Source organism: Nelusetta ayraudi, unplaced genomic scaffold, assembly GCF_046127955.1.
Source record: "Nelusetta ayraudi isolate G7.1 ecotype Tasmania unplaced genomic scaffold, CSIRO-AGI_Nayr_v1 ptg000063l, whole genome shotgun sequence".
In the NCBI taxonomy this organism is placed as follows: Eukaryota; Metazoa; Chordata; class Actinopteri; order Tetraodontiformes; family Monacanthidae; genus Nelusetta; species Nelusetta ayraudi.
In genome coordinates this window covers 5,924,095-5,937,155 of record NW_027466113.1, presented here as the reverse complement: position 1 = coordinate 5,937,155, position 13,061 = coordinate 5,924,095, and the positions used below count along the sequence as shown (strand labels likewise).

The 13,061-nt window shown below is 44.1% G+C and overlaps 1 protein-coding gene across 2 annotated transcripts in view; it reads right to left on the bottom strand.

The window, feature by feature from the left end:
- The window catches only part of cicb (capicua transcriptional repressor b), a 33,991-nt gene extending 28,008 nt beyond the window's left edge, over window positions 1-5,983 (bottom strand). Inside the window, exon 1 of one of the 2 annotated variants that reach the window (XM_076040962.1) lies at window positions 5,749-5,983. The gene's annotated coding sequence lies outside the window, so the exon portion shown is untranslated. Of the gene's footprint in view, window positions 1-1,451; window positions 1,829-5,748 lie in introns of those variants that run through there. The other variant, XM_076040963.1, reaches the window with a different exon arrangement.
- Between the last annotated feature and the right edge of the window lie 7,078 nt (window positions 5,984-13,061).

Genomic DNA, 13,061 nt, shown 5'->3' with positions numbered 1-13,061 from the left:
AACCACCTTCGTATGCACATTTATACATAGTCATATTTTTTTAAAATCAAAATCAAAATCAAAATAATCAAATTAAATAAAATATAAAGCTTTTAATTTGAAAATGCTTGTATCCCCCCAAAATGATGAAAAGGACTGTGTGAGAACTCTAGGGAGGAATGAAGAAAACATGCAAGGTCACTCATTTTGACTCGTGCTGACTACCCAAATGGCTGCTTTTACACAGACCTTCAACGTTTTGATCTCAGATGCATGCAGACTCGCATCTTCATCCCAACACACACACACACACACACACACACACACACACACACACACACACACACACACACACACACTGCTTCCTTTTACAGCGGTTCTCCAGGCCTGTTCTCCGTATTCCCAGATATGCAACGGGCTTCATCGCGGCAAAATGCTGCATTTATTTTGGTCTTTGATTCACACAGTGGCAAGAGAAGAGCGGCGGTGGCCCGAGTGAGGTCACTATGAGTGAGAGAGGACGAGAACGGAGGGGGATGCGTGTGTGCAGCTGTTAGAGCGCTCAAGAAAGCTGCTCTTGTGTAGTCACTGGGAATTTCCACAGTCATTCTAGCGCACGCAGGGCACCGCTCACTCGTTCTCGATGTCTCAGTTTCACCAGTCATCGTTTGTCAGTCAACCTCAGTGAAACACACACACACACACACACACACACACACACACACACACACACACACACACACACACACACACACACACACATACACTCAGACTTGCATCAACAAAATACAATTTTATTGGAATAATCTGCTAAGAGAAGAGATGCCTGGAATGAGAAAGAATGAAATGCTTTGCATGGGATGAGGAACGCTCGCTGGCGCAAGATTACAGGCTCGATACGCTCCTCACACACATTTGCGCAGATGTGTGCTTGTGTGTGCTCCACTCTATTAAGCTTAGCAACTCGAGCACCGCAAACCGTCGCTGAATTCCTACAAATACAAGCACGAGCAGATTCGTGCACTTGGTTCATTTCATACTGTGCACCCTGTCACCCTGTGACATGCTACGTCTGAGACTTTCAAAACATGTCATGGGGCAATAAAAGTGACCTTGCTGTTAACCATCTCTTCTTTGCGGATTCCGGAGAACATACAGGCTAAATAAACCAGCGACACAGTCATTCCACAATGTGCGACACAGATAAACCATCCAGGCCCTGAATTAAAAAAAAAAAAAAAAAAAGCCAGCTTGAGTAATTTACAGTCATTTCTGACACTGCATACACAGTAATTGTACTAAGAGAGAGGCAGGGTTTAATTTTCTTAACCACAGTTTCCCTGTGTCATTATTCTTGCTCTTGATACGACAACTCATCATTGCATAGGCTTTAAATACACAGAAAACACATTTATTGTAAATTAAATCTGTCTCTAGATGTCTGTAACTGAAGACAATTGTGCAGCACTTACCTAACATTGAAATGACTTTGAAGCTCTTTCAAGTTCTTTTCACTTCATTTGTCTTCTTTTCTTTCCCTGTTCTTTTCGGTTAATTATTAAAAGTAGTACATACTGAATATGTCCACATCAAGAGCAACAAGCAAATCCCAGATAAATCCTTACGCACCGTTAACAAGAGGACACAAAGTGAGCTCCACAACAGCACTAACTCTCGGTTAATACACTAAATGTTTTTTTTTGAATTCCGTCAAACAGTCCACCCAAAGGAAAAATCTTGCAGGAATGTACTTCCTGTGTTTCCAGGCTGCCAAATATCCCTTCATTACAGTAGATGCCAGTAGGGACTAAACTGGTGAGAGCTGGTCTGGAGAGGTTACCATAGAGTTCTGGACGAGTCGCACCCCCTTGACTGACTGAGTGACTCAGGAAAGTCTGACTCCGCCAGCAAAAATGTGTTTGGTCATGCTTGTGGCCTCTGAAAATGCTCCACAATATGGCTGATAAGCTTGCGGCAGACGTGTGTGTGTTCACATTCTGTAACTGTGAGTTCCAGCATCTGCACTACATGGAGATAAGAGTTTTAGAAATAGGAAGTGGAAAATCCATATTTGGTGGTCTCAATACAACTAGGATCCATTTATTGTTTTAGTTCTTAGATATGTTAGTAGCAAAATACAGCTAATTTGTTTTTTACGTTACCGTTACGTCTGCATTTATTTTCAAGCAACTTTTTGAAAAATACGCGCTGTAATCTGCAAGAGGGTTTGTTTTTTATAAAGATGTAAAGCAAAACTTAAAGGTCTTCAGTAAACATAGCAGAAGTCTCAGGGATTACATATTTTTGAGCTGCCAAGTTCTTAAAGCATAAAAACACATAATGTGCATCTTAATTCAAACCACTAAGAGTGTAAAGGCTACAACAAAATCGACTGGAAGATTTCAACCCAAAATTTGTCAATATTAATGCTATTCTGAATTTTTTAATATATGACTTTTCATGCAAGAACAGAACACAGAAAATGAATAATTAAATGCAAAATTTAGAACCGTCGTTATTCATATTTTAACCAAAATTAACATTTAAGTCCGGAGACGTAATTTTTGTTTTTTTTTTTAAAAAAAGAAAAGAAAGAAAAAAAATGGAGGAGAAAAAGAAATTAAGTGGCAGAAGCTTTTCACATTTTCGCAATATTCCACAAAAAATATCAAAGGCGCTCGCGATGCGCAGTGTGGGCTTGACAGGCATGACCTAAATTGCAAATATCTGCAGATCGTAATCTCTCATTTTGTAGCTGCAATCTAAGATTTCAAGAGAAAAGAAAATACCAAATCTGAGCACTCTCTCTTGCACATTATCAAAGTTAGGATCCGACCCATCCAGGACGGTTGACAAAAAGCAGGTTGTCATCGGAGCAGAAACCAGATGAGAGGCCAAACTTCGATCACACCAGTCAGGGCATTTCCACCATTTGGTGTTTAGGCGTGTGATGGCTAAAATATTCAGATCCTAAATAGTGGGGGAAAAAAGTGATAAAATATCAGCAGCTTTGGTGTCAGGCTGCACTTCCACTCAAACATTAGACATGGCTGCGATACACACTTCACATACCAGAGCTCACAATGTTGCCCCCCACGGCACAGCAACATCAAACTTTCCACACACACACTAAATTGTTTGCCTGGAATTTACAGTGCAGTTATGCATGCACTGTTAAAAATCACACTTAAAGCTATATATTATGTTACTACCTACACACTCACACACACAGACACACAGCATTCACAATGTGATGTGGCCTCACCTGTCAATTCAGGCAAAGAAAAAACAACTATAAAACTGAAATGTGCTTTTACAATTTACTTTGTGTTAAATGTGAATTAAAAATGAAATTGTAGAAAAGGCTCCTGACTGACGCTGCTTCGGCGAGCGTCAGTGCACGCATCCATGTGCCAAACAAGCACAGAATGCTCCTCTCAGACACTCAATGGAGAGAAGAAGCTATTCACGGTTTATTGCAGAGCTATACAATCCTCGTGAAGCTCGTCATCATGCAGCTCTATTTGGTATTTTTTAAACCTCTCTTTTTTTTAATCTCTATTCTCTCGTAAAGAATGTGCACGAGCGCACGGCGGAAGGGGCAACTGAGCGGCTGATATCACACAAAGTACACAATCATGCAGCCGTCTTTAGGTTGAGTCTACCTTATTTCACCCTGAATCTGCACAATTGTCCGTGTGAGCAGCAGACGTAGGTACGCTGCGGTCGGCCCCGCTACGAAAAAAAAAAAAGAAAGAAAAATTATGGTGGTCTGTATGGGCAGACGGATGCAGTGACGGGGACAGGGATGGAGTGAGAAGATGCGCCCTGGTACGGCACAGAAAGAGACGACAGCGCGGTCATGATGGCAAAGCCAGCCGTGGCCCTCGTACACTCCAAAGCGAGGCAGGGCGGCTTTGCCCTTAACTGGGTCACCGGGGAGCACATTCATACATGAAACAGCAAAAAGATGGAAAAAGAGAGAGACAGACAGAAAACATGTTCTCCGTGACTCACATGCACTTTGGTTGATGTGCATTTCAAGCAACGTGGGATGTGATGAACAGGCAACACGACACGAGTGCAATAAAATATTTGAGAGGGGCATTTTAGCCGTGTAAAGAGGTCGCGCTGTGGAATACGTGGACTCGCCAACACGCAAGGAGTGTTGCTGCTGCGCCTGTTGTGGAAAACATCCATTGTGACGTATTAGGAACACTGGCAGCCACCAAGCGCACGGAATACCTGACTGGAACTACTGCGTCGTACATTTGAAGGGAAAAAATATTGGGAGTCAAAGGCTTTTTGTGGATAATGGCCCGGTGTTTGAGGCAGGAAAGATCAGAGGTGACTACTTCTCTTTTTGGGGGCCAAATGGCAAGAACACCGATTGTTCACTCACCAAATGCTTCACAAGCCATATGTAATAATACATTATTTATTTATTTATTTATTCAGATTTGATGTAATAATCTTCTTTGCATCAACAAATGCAGTCAAGGAAGAACCATGACTCTGATTAAACGAGAGGTGAAGAAACCCTCATTACACAGCAGGAGTCTGGACATGCAGTCCACACGGAGATGGACAAGTGGTGAAAACTGCCCAGTCAGTGTTGTCAGCGGTGCAGGGGCACTTATTGCAGAGCACTAAAGTGTGTAGAGTCGGCTCGAGGAGGTGTAGCGGGGGGGGGGGGGGAAAGGGACGAGAAAACACCGAATGCGTTCCCCGCTCCCTCTGCGCTGATCGCCGGGCAGAGTTTGCGGCGGGAGGCGCTGCGCTGCGCCGCGGTGTCAGAGGGACGACGCCGAGGCGGTCCGTCGGTCCGTCCGACAGACCCAAACAACCGCTTAATTATCCTCCACTGAGGCGGGCGCGATCCTTCCAACCGCCGTGCGACGATGTGTGTAATGCACGCAAATCTTGCACTACAACAACAACAACAACAATAACAACGCAACAAACGCTCTTGAAAAACACGGGTGACACTCCGCGGGCGAGATTTTTGCGGCAACTTGTATTTCAAATAATAATAATAATAATAATAATAATAATAATAATAATAATAATAATAGTGACGATGAGGATGATAATAACAACAAAAACGACAAATCCCGTCGTGGCAGTGCTTCGCTCTAGTAAGCAGTTCTGTAATGTTTGTAGTAGTGCAGCCTGCTTGTAGTAGTGGTAGTAGTAGTACGCAACGGTGGCAGGCGGACCACTCGTACTCACATATGGCACCGACAGGCAGACCACAAAGAAAACACGCTGTCTTCTTGTGGCGCTTATTTCCTCTCGCCCTTTATGGTGCCCCCTTTTTTTCTGGTGTCGTTATTACCAAAAACAACAACAAATTAACGACCCTTGCGTTGCTATTTGTAAATACCCGGACGCTGCAATGCTGCAAAGACGGTCGATTTGTTGCAAGCCGGCGATGCTCCGCGCCAAAGATAGACGGAGGCGGAAAAAAAAGAAAAAAAGAAAAAAAAGAATAATAATAATGAAAATGTTCGGAGAAAGTAATCAACAATGGCTGGGATGTGGCGTAAAACAGTCGTCGTTCGCGGGACTGCGGTAAAAACAACATTTGATAAAGTTTTGTGTGCTCGTACACCACCGCCGCCGCTGGTGTCACTATTTGATTTTTCGACCAACGACCGCTGGCACTCGGTTCTCTTGTCGCGCACCTGGGGTAGTGGGGAGAAAACCCATGAAATTGACGCCGGTTGACGCGTCGCTGCCTTTCAACAAAACTTAGTTCCAACTCACCTAGTTTCAACAGAGGCTTCCCTCGCGCTGAGGAAAACACTTATGGTCGTAGTTGGCTGGACCAGGAGCTCCGCGCGACCCTCGCGAACATCCCTTCGCTTGTCGACTAGCGGCGCGTGCAGGCCCGTCTTCCTTCCTTCGCGCCCTCCCTCCCTCCTTCACTTTTCCTCCGTCAAACACCGTCTTTCCCACACAAACTCACAACAGCGATAGAAAAAAAAACTATCGCTCTTCTTTTTTTCCCACTACAGTCACAAAATGGTGAATGAACCACTAACAGCTGGAAGATTCGGCCAATGGGAAGCCGCCGACAGGTACAGTAGCCAATGAGGGCAGCCGCCGGTGCCTGGGGGGCGTGGCCGGCTGTCAAAGTCCAGCTGACGGACGCGGAGAATCGACCAATGAGCAGAGCGATGCTGTGGCGGAGCGGTCTCCTGTCCCAAACTCTACAGTAGCCAATCAGAGCGTCGGGAACCATAGGAACAGTATGAGGGAGGGCTGAGAGGCGGGACTAAACAACGCTGAAAGCCAATAGAAAAGCACACATGGCCCCTCCCATCCCGAAGAGGAGCGTGTTTACCATAATTGACAGCGCAAGTGCCGTCCTAAAACAGACGATAGTGCGTCTTAAACCTTCTGCTCCAGCCTGATGGTTTGACACTTCGCGTGGCAGGAAGAGAACATTTGTTGCAGGAATCTGCGACAGACTCTCGACTCTCCTCCACTTGTCCGCCGTGTAAACTCTGTCGAGTCGTAAATGTATGTTCCAAAACATCTTCAATCGACTAAAACACAAGCAATTGGCATTAAAAAGGAGATTAAGCGACGCCGAGTGACGAGTGTCGACGTCGTCTTCTTCCGCGCGGAGCAACCCCTGGTTGCAGCGGCTCACTTTTCTCTCAGCAACAGACGTTCACTCTCGCCGCTTTTTCAGCCAATCAGCGCTCAGCATCCCGCCGCCACTTGGCTTCGATCATCTCTCCGCCCCGCCCAGCCCCATTCAAAGTGAACGGGACCCGGTCTCGGCTGACGTCACTTCACCGCCAGGCGATTGGGCCTGTGTGGGACGTCTCGGGGCCAATGGAGGCGCGGGGAAGTGATGTCATCAAGAGTGTTGCCACCAGCTGGACGGAGGGGGCGTGGCCTGGCGTAAACTCGACTAACCTCCGCCGTTTGTAACTTGCACGCGCCGAAAAAAAGACGCGCGTGTTGGTGAGGACGCGTGAAACGTGACGTTCACACGCGGGGAATCGCCGTCGTGCACCGCACACGCACACGATGGCGTCTTGAAACTGTCGTGATAAATGCAGAAAAAGTCACATTTCGCGTCAAACGACTGTGTGCCGTAACGCGTTACATAATCATCTCCCCTTCTGTTTTGTAGTAAACCCAAGCTCAGGCACCGACCCGCAGCTGTGGCTGAAGTCATACAAAGAGCGCCCTCTGGTGGTTCGAGCGAAATAATATTAAGCTTCTCATGTGAAGCTGCCATTTAAAATAATGGGGGAAAGTCGGGCACCTAAAATAACAGTAATTACAAAATAAAAGTTGCGAACGGCCACGGGAAATAATGTAAACTCCAATAATAAGCAAACTGTCATTTATGTGCGTTTGCATGGGTGAGAGCAGTCGGTCTTGTTTGATGACGGAGGAAAAGGACAAGGAGAAAGGTGGCTGTTGATCAAACGTTATTGTGGACTACCATCTAGCGGTGATAATTCAACACTGCAGATTCCTCATTAAAACTCCGTTGTGCTCGAAAATTTTAGTTTACAAAGTGGCCATGAATACTACTTTTCACGTTTGTTTATAAATTCAAAAACAAAGAATGGATTAACATCACACCACTAAATTTACATAGTAGACGTTCCTGAACAGCGATTTTTTTTCTTACATTTTATTTTGAAAGAACTAGTTTGGTTTGGTTTTTAGACTTGAAAGTGGTCACGATTCATTATAATACTACTTGGAATACAGGTGAGATTATGATGTTATAAAGATAGGTTGTATGTATCTTGCTATTTGCTACATAAACTACTTTAATTTAGTTCTACAGTCTCAACTGATTCACGGTATATTCAGTGGACTAAAATACTGTTGCTATGTTATGATGACTCACTAACAGATAATTACATTTCAAAAACATGGAAATACGATCATAAATGTTTGTTTTAATCTATGCACTTTTCATTAAATATAAATATATTCATGGACATTTTCACCCCTACACATTCACAAACGCACTGAATGCTGAGACCAGTGTGATGAACCAGCCAATCATCATCCAAACTGGTGGAGATAAAAGCTTAAGCTTCGCCCCCTTGTTAGCACGTCCCCATGCACTGTCTCTGGTTTCTCACCCTCTCCATGGGAGGCTGACCTCTGACCCCGACCCTTCACCTTCTCTCTGGGTGCTCATCATTTGTCTGTCAGTCAAACACCAGAGGCCCTCGTCCCCCCCACTGAGCGCCGCTGTCAGTTTGGCCTCAGGTACACTGGGAGACAGCAGCGGAGGGAGTCACCATTGAAAAGGGGCGGGGACAGGGGAGGGCGGGATCTGCAAAAGACGGAATGTGAAACGACAAAAGATAAAAAACGTGCAGCAACGCACAGTGTTGTGGCTGGGTGTCACACTTCTATAACCCCAAGTCCTCACCATGACCTCTGACCTGTGCATATCCCATTAAGCTTTGGGAACCAAATAGAATTTAGACGAACAAACAGATTAAGATTAAAGTTCTTGTTTTCTAAACAAAGATCCCCTTATCAGGGATGGAGCAGCGTGATGATCTTGTCGAATGCGATGATCAAAGTCAGCCAAACTGATACTGAGAGTTCTGCAGCCTGTTTCATCTGAAGGCCTTTTCTTTAACATCTGTTTCTTGTTAAGTATCTAAGGGGATAAAGGCCTCAAATTTATTCATTCATCTTCTATACCCACTTATTCCAGAGCTCAGGGTCACGGCGGTCTGCTGGAGCCTATCCCAGCTGTCATTGGGCGAAGGCAGGGTGACACCCTGGACAAGTTGCCAGTTCATCGCAGGGCCACATAGAGACAAACAACCACTCACAGTCACATGCACACCTATGGACAATTTAGAGTGTTCAATTGACCTCACATGCATGTTTTTGGACTGTGGGAGGAAGCAAGACCATTTTCACAACAGAATGTTGACAGCAATGTGATTGTGCATGTTTATATGGAAGAAAAGGCAGATGAGCTGCTAACCTATAGAGTAAAAAAAAAAAAAAAAGACCCAATGAGAAAGAAAAGTTATAATGCAGTATTATAAAATCATGGTATGAAATAAAATATTAATTCCTGAGTACAGTTGTCATGTTTCATACATTAAAGGGTTAAAATGTATATATTAAAAAAAAACTTCCAAATGTGTCTTTTCTTGCATTTTCTTTGAGAAGCCATTCAATCTCTTCAGCTCTTGAACACCTTAATAACAGACTGAACGTGCACCGGAGCAAGTGACTTTTAATAGATACATCACTTTACCTTCTTCCAACAGAACTTCCAGAGTGCAAGAGACAACTTCAGAGGGTCATTATGCCTGTGCACATGGCAATCACAGCTGGCCTTTAGTCAACCCTGAACTGCTGGTATATGTTCAGACCGCGTGGAGGGAGAAAAAAAAAAAAGAAAAAGAAAAACGTTCACAACAGCATTCGTGGCATTCATACCAGCTGCTGCACTGAGAACAGGAGACTGTCCTGTTTGCCGCATTCCCCTTCACAGAAATTTTACACCGCTCAGCTGTTCCCCGGGCTCAGCATCAAGTCCAGGGGCTGAAGGCCGCAGGACTCTCAAAGTCAGGCATCGTCGGAAGAATGCGCTCCGTCCTGTGTTAGAAGGTGAAGGAAAGTCTTTACTGTCTTTCACCGTCCTGCAATCAGTCAAGTATTCAAGTCCTTCAGTACTTTTCTCTCCATGTTTTGAACCAAAATTCATTCTCATGGCCAGAACCACCACGATAAATGAATGGATATCATTGGTTACACAAGCAACCTCTAAGTTGGATTAATTTGTCAGAATGAAAATGACCTGTGTGAGATATTAAAATTCATTGAAAAGAAACCTGATATGTTTTAAATGCTAGTAACAGCAGCTACTCAATTGTCTATTTTGTTTAGTAATGAACTGTAAAACAAAACAAAACATGAATACCATTTTGTTTAATAATGAATGGTAAAAATAAATAAATAATGATAACATCAATAACAGTGATTTGAAAATGTAATTAAAGAATCATTTACACGGTATTAAGTCCCCAAGAAAACCTGTGGAATATGCAGTACACCTTTCCAACAACAGGGGGAGACATTTGCCCCCAGATAAATCAGACAAACAGAAACGACAACAAAGACAAAATAGTTAAAAAAAAGAAAAATGTATATATATATATATATATATATATACATATATATATATATATATATACATATACATATATGTACATGTACATATATACATATACACATATATATACATATATACATATACACATATATATATGTATATATATGTATATATATATATATTTATATGTGTGTGTGTGTGTGTGTGTGTGTGTATACACAAAAAATAATAATGAATATTAAAATCTTTGTTCTTCACTGATATTATTACAAGTTATGAGATGGTTTATTTGAGCCCAGGGGCAGGTCTAGATAAGCCTTGTACTTCTTCCTATGACCCTTTCGAACATGACAAACACTATTTAGAAACACTATCTGTTACATCTTGTACAGATACAACACATACAGATGTAACACATCTCGCACTGTTGTGTTGCCAGTTTGTTGCTTTCACTGTGTGCTTGTCTTTGCTTTGATAAGATAAAATAAAAATAGAATAAAATAAAATAAAATAAACGGTTTTGGCGCCAATAAACCCTGGTGCTCTGAGTGTGTGAAAGCTTCTTGGTGATGCTGGTGAAGGTGGTGGTGGTGGGGGGCGGCGGGATGGTGGGGGTCAAAAAAGTCACACGGGCTGACTGCCAGGAAGGAAAGAGAGAGAGAGAGAGAGAGAGAGAGAGAGAGAGAGAGAGAGAGAGAGAGGGAGAGAGAGAGAGAGAGAGAGAGTATAACTACGGGAGTTTCAAACCGACCACATCAATGCGCGCAGGCCGTCGGCAGCGCTCGGCGCACCGGCGCTGCCGCTCGCTCTCACCTCTGTGGTGCAGCTCTTCTCTGTATACTAGAGGATGTGGTCGACGCGCTCGTAGGGCCTCCGCGTACACACATCCACCAGTGCCAGAGCGGTGACACAAAACTGTATCAGTCAGATGTGTTTGTGTGTGTGTGCGCGCGTTAATAAGCGCTTCTTGCTGTTGCTCAGTGCACAGTGCACACTGGTTGCGGTGCGGCTCTGTATCTATGTGGAGCGCTGAGGGCACCGGAAAAGTTTCTCCGAAAGCAGGCGCCCCGAAACGACTGCTGCAGGAGAGGGATGTGGTGCAGCGGAGGAGGAAGTACAGTGTTGAATGGAGCAGCTGGGCGACATGCACGCACGTACGCACGCACACACCACACGCTTCTCCCTGGTCAGTATAGCGGTCTGTTAAATCTGGTGACATCATGAGTCATGACTGACACGTTTAGAGTAGAGCAGGTATTGCAGTGGAGTATTAAGCGACAACCGACCGACAAGGCTGTGAGCCAATTGTGTGCAGGAAACGTGTGCATGGAATCTCAATTGACACCTTTTTTTTGTTTTGTTTTAACAGTTTAGTCAAGTGTGTTGGACTTCCTCTCTGCAGCTTATGCAAATGTTTCGGGCGGAGACACAAAAGGTGAAAAAAAAGAGAAAAGGTTTTGACATTCCAGATGTACACATGCCGACCACATGAGAGCCAGAGTCAGGATGGCTGCTCCTGCGTACATGTGCATGAAGTTAAAGAAAACAGCCCTGACAGAACTGCAGCGATGGGTGGAATCGGTTCTGCCCCTCCGTCCCAATCTGAGAGAGAATTCACATCCACACTTGGATAAACGAGTGAGGAAAAGTTCTTATCATACAAAAAAACAACTTGAGAAAAAACCCTTCACACTGACACTGGCAAAATCACAGGTTCCAGAACTTATGTACTTTGGTTGAACAATAATCTCAATAGTCTCTATTTAAGATACTCAGACCTGAAAAGTATTTTTGTCAGTGCAACTTTCTGAAAGCAAAAACAAAAAAAACAAAAAAACAAAAACACCCAGTTCTGGAAATCAGCCCTTTATGACATCACAAGAACACATTTTTTGTCCACATGATATGGTTGAATGAATCTGATTTGAATTTTTAGAGATGAGCTGATCACTGATGCATGTCCCTGTGAAACCTTACATGAGATTAGTTCTCTCTCTCTCTCTCTCTCACACACACACACACACACCCTCATCATGAACTAACATGACCCCATCTCACGAGCATGAAAGCCCATCCCAGAATAACTCTCAAATACCTCCCCCCGTCTCTAAATCTTGTTCTCCACTCACGCAGCGACAGCTCTGACCCGGAACCAGGGTCGTCAATACATTTGGTACCATGACTGTGTGTCATATCAATAAGGCTGCAGATGTTGCCATTGTGGTCGACCGGCAAAGCACCACTTCTACTTGTGCAAAACACTTTCCTTTCTCCAAAAAAAAGAATTCCAACATTTCCACTATTCAGTCATTGAAGCCCCAACTTACCGAGTAAGTGAGGAAGTGGAGTGCGACGTCTCTCAGCTCAGCCTTCAGCCCCGGTAGCAGCAGCAGAGGACAGGGGTGTGTGTCTTCTTCTTTCGAGCCTGTAGTTGCTTTTTTTCTGCATCTTTGTACATTTTGTGCAACAGGTTGAGACTTTATTCTAAAACAAGCTTCCGACTCGTTTTCCATGCTTTGAATCTAGAACCAGCCTTTCCAAGTGGAAGCAACGGAACCTTTCTGAATACCACTGCACTATTACAGATTCATCTTTTCTAAATTAGGAATAAAAGTTTTCTTAATCTTCTCTTTTGCCTATATGCCATCACATATTCAGTGTGTGTGTGTGTCTGTCTGTGTGGCTCTGAAGTGTGCAAGATGACAGAACAAAGAAGCAACACAACACAATCTAAAATTTTGACAGGAAACGATGGAAGTGGCTGACGAACAGAATCGTAACCGGTTAGACGTGTTTGTGTGTGCTGCACCGCAGGGCCACCGGGACGAGACGAGACTTTGGCACGAGCGTCTCAATCCAGTCACTCTCTCTGGGTGGGCCTCAGCCCCGGGGCGAGCAGCCTCCTGACGTCATTCCACAGAGAGGCATGATGGGTAAATGCGAG